Source organism: Leptonychotes weddellii, unplaced genomic scaffold (genome assembly GCF_054177405.1).
Source record: "Leptonychotes weddellii isolate Sample4059 unplaced genomic scaffold, ASM5417740v2 HiC_scaffold_5965, whole genome shotgun sequence".
Lineage (NCBI taxonomy): Eukaryota > Metazoa > Chordata > Mammalia > Carnivora > Phocidae > Leptonychotes > Leptonychotes weddellii.
Genome location: NW_028028058.1, coordinates 1 through 6306, shown reverse-complemented (window position 1 = coordinate 6306; position 6306 = coordinate 1). Strand labels below are relative to the sequence as shown.

Below are 6306 nucleotides of genomic sequence, written 5' to 3'. Positions count from 1 at the left end.
TAGAATCAAATGCAAAAAAAACGCAGAGTGATTCCTCAGGGGAAGTCGGGCCTCAGGGTGGCGCCCTCTGGGGAGAGGGTTGAGCATCTCGAGTCCAGAAGGGTGATGCACACCCTCAGGAAGTGATGCGGAGCCCCAGGTCCTGCTCCAGGAGAGGGTTCCCCTGCGGCGGCTGGAGCTAGAGCCAGCACTTGCAGGGTGCGGGCCCCTGGGAGGACTCCCGCTCTTCGCCAGCCCACCTGGACTGAACAACCAGGGCTTCTGGCCACCCTCTGTCCCCCACCATCAAGATGAGTGCCTGAGACATAGGGGTACACCCAGGAGCCGTGGGGTATGTGGGACAGCGCCCTGCTCCGGCGGCTAGCCCCATGGAGAACCTGGGTACCTGGAACTCCAGAGACTCAAGGTTCCAGATGCTTCCTTTGGCATTCTAGAAACTGCGTGGGCATCTGGCCAGAGTCTGAAGGCCCCATTGCACAAGCCAGGACCAGGCAGGAAGTTATGGGGTTGTGGTTATGGCCAGCCCACTTGGGCTTTGTTCCATCAGGATGGGGAGTGTCTGCCTCAGGGAGCAAACTCACTCAAGACCCTCCCATTTGTCTTTGGGGCTGAGAAGGCAAGGAGCAGCTTCCCCAGGGCATCCTGCAGTCTCACCCCCATGCACGCCGGCCAGATGCTAGCTGGGCCAGCCGTGGTGTTCCTTTCCCTGACCTGGAGCACTTACCACAGCCTGGCTGTCCCCCAGATTGCAGAATGTGGCCTCTCCTGTTCTCAGGTGAGCTCCTGCCCCCTCCTTGAACCCCATCCTGTGGTTAGGCGGCCTTTCCTGCTCTCACGTGAGCGCCTGAACCTCCTCGGCTCTCGTCTTGAGGGGGCCCTGGTTCTTCCACAGGTGGGCACTGGCCTGGCGCCTCAGCACATGAGTAACAGTGACAGGCAAGGGGGGCAGGAGGCCCTGGGGCAGTGGGTGACACAGGGGCCTGGGGACCCCTGGGAGGTGTGGGGCTGACCTTGCAGCTCTGGTCCAGGGCCTGTTTGCCCAGCGCCTCAGTGGCAAGGGCCAGCTGATGTGCCCGCGACCGGTGCCTCTGCCCGGAGCCCCTCAAGGCTTCAGTGAGCCATGTTTCATCATCCAAGGTGCTGGGGCTTGTGTGACACCCTAAGGAAAGGCTGCAGGAAGGTGCTCATGCAGGACAGGAGGGAGCTGCAGGGTGAGCACAGCTTGGAAACGGTGGCCTCCCTGGACTTTTCACTGCCGGGCAGGCTGACTCAGCCTTGCCTGAGGGAGGCGTTCCAGCAGCACCTGCCATAAAAAGGGTTCCTGGTTCCCAGAAGACTGGTCAAGGCACAGTGGGGACACAGCCCAGAAGGTGTCCCGGGGCCACTGGGGGACACAGCAGGGACAGGGGCACAGAAAGAACCTGAAGAGCATGGGGTGGAGGGAACCTGGAGCACCTGCTGTGTGCCCTGTGACTTTGGGAACCAGTGTTCTAACTGGTACAGTGCACAACAAAACAAAATGTAGGTGGTGATGACTGTTGGGAAAACCAGGGGTGGGCTGGGGTGAGGTCTCATGTGTGCCTTCGGGGGCGGTGCCCAGGCCACCCTGGGGGACACTTGGGGACACCCGATCCTCCTCAGGGAGGAACAGCAGCTCCACAGACCCTGGGAGTGTGTCCAGCAGAGGGTCCAGGGAGCTCAGCAAGGGACAGAGCAGGCTTGGGGTGGCCGGGGGGTCAGGCAGGGCCTCAGAGGTTGGGGGGCCGGCTCAGATCAGAGGTGCAGGGACCTGTGGGGGGCCGGGAGAGGCTCCCTCTGGCTGCTGGTGGGAACCATGGGTGCAGAGGAAACAGCTGGGTCCAGGCTGGGGGGTGACCTGGGTCCCACAGTGAAGGTGGAGAATGGGAGGGAGCTGCTTTGAGTGCACTTTGTGGGTGGAGTTGGATCCCCTGGGGATCCTGGTGGACAAGGAGAAATCAAAGTGGACTCTAGAACATGACTTTAGGTCTGGGCTGCTGGAGATGTTTCGTGAGGTGGGAGGCCTGGGGGGGCAGGTTTTGGGGGGCAACTTGGTTTTGAAATGTGGGGTTTGAGAAGCCCGTCAGACATGAGAGCTGATGGTAAGGGGCAGCTGGGTGGTGCGAGCGGGGCTAGGAAGAGGCACCAGCAAAGGTCCCATGTTGGGACAGGCTGGGATAGGACTGAGCCCCCCAGACCCACAGGCAGTGAGGAGGAGAAAGAATCGTCAAGGGAAAGCAAGGAGAGGTAAGGGGAGAGGAGGGCTGGAGGGGGGACAGGGCAAGCCGCAGAGGGAAAGGGACTCTCTGCCCTGCTGCTGCTGACCCCACAGTTAGGACCAGGCCTGGGCACCACTTTGGACGGAGCCCGGGAGCTGCAGCCCTGGGGGCCCTGCTGGGGGTGGGGCTGGGGGAGGTGGGGGAGGGAGCTGGGGCCCGAGGGGGTGGGGGAGGGGTGCTGGAGGCGTTGCCCGGAGGGGTTTGGGGGGGGTGGAGGGGGAGGAGGAGGCAGGCAGGGAGCTGATGGGGGCTGCCGCTGAGGGATCCAACTCGAGCTGGAGAAGCCAGGGGACAGGCAGCCTCTGGCCTCCCCCACGCCTGCACAGAGACCCCTCCAGCCCACAGGTGCCCACAGGAGGACTGTTCTGGGCCTTGGCAAGTGTTCGGTGAAAAGTCCTTCTCGCTGAACTGACTGGGAGAGCTGGGGGGGCAGGGGCAGAAGATCACAGCCCTGGCGATGCCTGTGTCAGGGGCAGGGGCCCTGGGTGCTGAATGGGGCCATCAGGGGGCCCTGCCTGGCGGCTTGGGGGCTCCCAGCATCCTGGGCTGTGCGGAGGGGACCGGCCCGGGCAGGCGGGGAGCCACATGGAGCAGGAACCCAGGCAGGTCCTTTCCTCTAGCTGGAGCTGAGGCCCGGGCAGCTCGGGTGCTGGTGGGGGAGGGAACTCAGGTCCCGCCTCAAGACATGCGCCTGGGGTGGGGGTGGGGGTGTCCCTCCCCACAGACAGCCCCCACGCCTGGCACGGGAAGCCCCGAGAAGCCCAGTGGAAAACCCCAGGGAGCTGGGGGTGCGGCCACTTCTCCGACCGGACCCCCGCTCCGGGCCCCTGGGCACGCAGCCAGCCCTCTCCCCTGCCCCCCCCCGCCACTCCCGGCTCCCTTCGAGCTCCTGGTACACCGGGACCCTGGGCCGCCCACAGGTGCTTTTTGGCCTGATCTTTGTCCCTGCTGTGTCCCTGAGAGGAGAAGGTCTGGGCACTGAAGGGCCAACCACCAGACCACAGTCACCAGCCCTCCACCTGACACCACGCTGCCGCATCTCCAGGGCTCTGGGGGCTCTGGGCACGGGCACAGGGCAGGCCCCGGCAGGCAGGCGGTGCCCACTGTCCAGGGCACACGCATGCCCTCAACCTTGGGGCAACCAGCAGGGCCTCTCTGTCTTTGAGCTCTGGGACTGGGGGGAGTAGGTTCAGGTCGCAGGTAGGATAGTGGATGCCAAGGCTGAGGGAGGCAGTGAGGGTGGCCAAGGACCCCAGCACTGCCCCTCCCTCACGCGCTCAGGGCTGCGCATGGGGCCCTGTCCTGCTCTAGGGCTCTAGGGCTCGTGGGACTGGGCTGCCCCCTCCTGCCCTTCCACCCCTGGGCCGCTGTGCTCCCCGGGACTGCCCAGTCGCATTGAGGAGAGGGTGTCCAGGTGGGCTCAGCCCTTCCATCTAAGTGGTGTGAAATGGAAAACAGACCTTGAGAACAGAAACAGAAAACAGATGCAAAACTGGGAGAAGTCCAAACGGTGCGGGGGTTTAGCTGTCCCCCACCAGCCCCGGTTCCCTAGTTTTCACAGACGCACCATCAGTCTGTAAGATGCCAATGCTTCAGGCAAACTCTCAGGACTATCTTCCTGCCTCTTCTGTAAATCTAGCACTATTCCGAAATAAAAGTATTTAGAAAGGGATGGAACCACCTGTCGTGGCATGTCCACAGATCCAAGGGCAGGAGCAGACAGGCTTGGAGTCCCACTTTTCCCACCTGGGTGCCACCCGAAGTGCAGGCCCTCCGCCCAGACGGTCCCCCCCGCCCAAGCTGTGGCTGCTTCCTGGGTCCTGGGAGGGTCAGTTCTCCTCTGGGAAGGGAGCAGAGGGTCAACATCACTGTTGCTCCTTGTTGCCCTGTGGTGTCGCTGGGGAGCGCAGGCCCAGAGCAGTCTGGCGCCCCAGGGCCCCGGCCACCCTGCCCCTGTGGGCCCCCAGGGCAGCCCCCCTGACCTCAGTCTCCCAGATTCAGCTGTGGAGTAGCACCGCCCACCCACCAAAGTGAGGCCCGCAGGCTGGCCGTCCAGCCACCCATGGGCCCCAACTGAACCTGGTCCCCAGTCCAGGCCCCTCTCCCGCGGGCCCCCTCCATCAGGTGAGGGGGCGGGGTGGACACAGCCTGGACGGGACTTTTCACATGCTGTTGCTGCCCTTGCCCCGGGCAGCCCGCGTGACTTCACCTCCTCAACAAAGTCTCCCCTGAACAAGCCTGCAGATTTGCTGCCCCCCCAAGCCCCCCACCCGGCTCCTCTGATACCCCCCCCTCGCCCTTCTCAAAATCTAACATAAAGTGTAACTTGCTTATGTTCTGGATTGTGTCCGCATCTCAGAATGTGGGCTCCTCAAAGGCAGGCTCTTTCCCCACTTTCTTTTATTCCAGAACCCCAGCACCTAATCAGTGTCTAGGAGGCACTCAACCAGTGTTCCCCTAAAGAATGATGGGTGGGCCCATGCCAGCAGCAGAAGTTGGGAATGTATTTGGGGACATGGGGCTCCCCGGGACATGGGGCTCCCCAGTCCATGGGGTCCAGGTCACCCATTTCCTGAATGACCACCATCTGCAGGGCCTTGGGCTGGACGGTGGCACCCCCCTCCCCAGGCCCTTGCCGAGAGTGAAGGGCCATGTGACTCTCCTGGCCGCTGGGGCTGGATTCAGGGGTTGGACAGAAAGTGGCCAGGCTGACCTCTCACCCTCTCTTTGTTCTGTCCCCAGGGCTTCACCTGCAAGAGCCGAGTGAGCCGTGAGTACATCTCGGGCAGATGGGAACAAGCTGCCTTTCCTGCCCTCCTACACCCTGGTCAGCAGGGTCACCCTGTCCTCCTTGCCACTCCACTGGCCTCCCCCTGCCCGCCTCACAGGACAGAGTGTCCCCCAATGTCCCTGTCCAGCACCTGCTGCACATGGGCAAAGCCCCCAGTTCACGCCCAGCTGTGCACCTGCCGGATAGAAGTCCCATTCCTATTTAATTGGAGGACGCCACCTTTTTTTCCAAAGTGGACACATAAGCAATATATGGAAACCCCCGTTTCCCCTTATCAACTTCTGCATTTTTGTCCAATGCAAAATGGCACCCATTTAACCATAGCTTCGTTGTCTTTCTTTTGTGGCTGCTGCTGCATCCGGGTGACCCCCGGGGTGGGGCTGGGGGTGGGGGCTTCTGCTGCGAATGTCCCTCCGGAGTGCTCCTGGCCTCACAGAGCTCCTCCCTCTCTTTTTCCCTTTGGCCTCCTGAGGCCATTCAGAACTTTTCCACTTTGATGTAATCATATTTACCAGTCTCTCTTTAAGGGGCTTTATGGATTTGGGGGGATTTTTTAAGAAATTCTTCGCTGCCCTGAGGTGGTAGATATGTTTCCAGCGTTGCTGTACTTCTAAAGGTTTTAACATTTCGTTTTTATGTAGCTCTTTAATTCATAGGGTTTATTTCCACTTGTGGTGTGAGGTAGGGACGCAACTGTAATGTTTTGCTGCCTGGAGACCCATCTGCGGCCGCACCGCGAACTGCTCAGCCTGGGTCTGATTTTCCAGCCGCGCGGTGGCTCCCTGACGCCTCTGATCTCAGCTCCTTTCCGGCTTCTCCTTGCTCCTCCTTTTCCTAAACTGTGCGGCGAGCGCGGCGACCGTGTGTGCCTGCGTCCCCGAACCCGCAGGTGCAGACTGAGTGGTGAGAGGGTGGCACTAAGGTGCGGCTCGCTCCCGCGCCCCCAGGTGAAGGGCCTTACCTGCGGTTGCGCCCGGGGGACGGCGGGGGCCCCAGCCGTCGGTGAGCGCCCGCGGGAGAGCTCACCTGACCCCCCGCCACGACCCGCGGCGGGAGCGGGAGAGCGCACCTGACGCCCCCCAACACACACAGACCCGCGGCGGGGGCGGGACAGCGCACCTAACGCCCCCTCCCAGACCCGCGGCGGGAGCGGGAGAGCGCACCTGACCCCCCCCCACCCACCTAGACCCGCGGCGGGAGCGGGAGAGCGCACCTGAC

At 62.6% G+C, this 6306-nt stretch overlaps 1 long non-coding RNA gene across 1 annotated transcript; it reads left to right on the top strand.

Moving 5' to 3' along the window:
* Positions 1 to 276: 276 nt before the first annotated feature.
* On the top strand, positions 277 to 5411 carry LOC145719630 (uncharacterized). Its single transcript, XR_014142509.1, has 2 exons — positions 277 to 775; positions 5040 to 5411. It is a non-coding gene; the product is annotated as an uncharacterized LOC145719630 (long non-coding RNA).
* Positions 5412 to 6306: the final 895 nt, after the last annotated feature.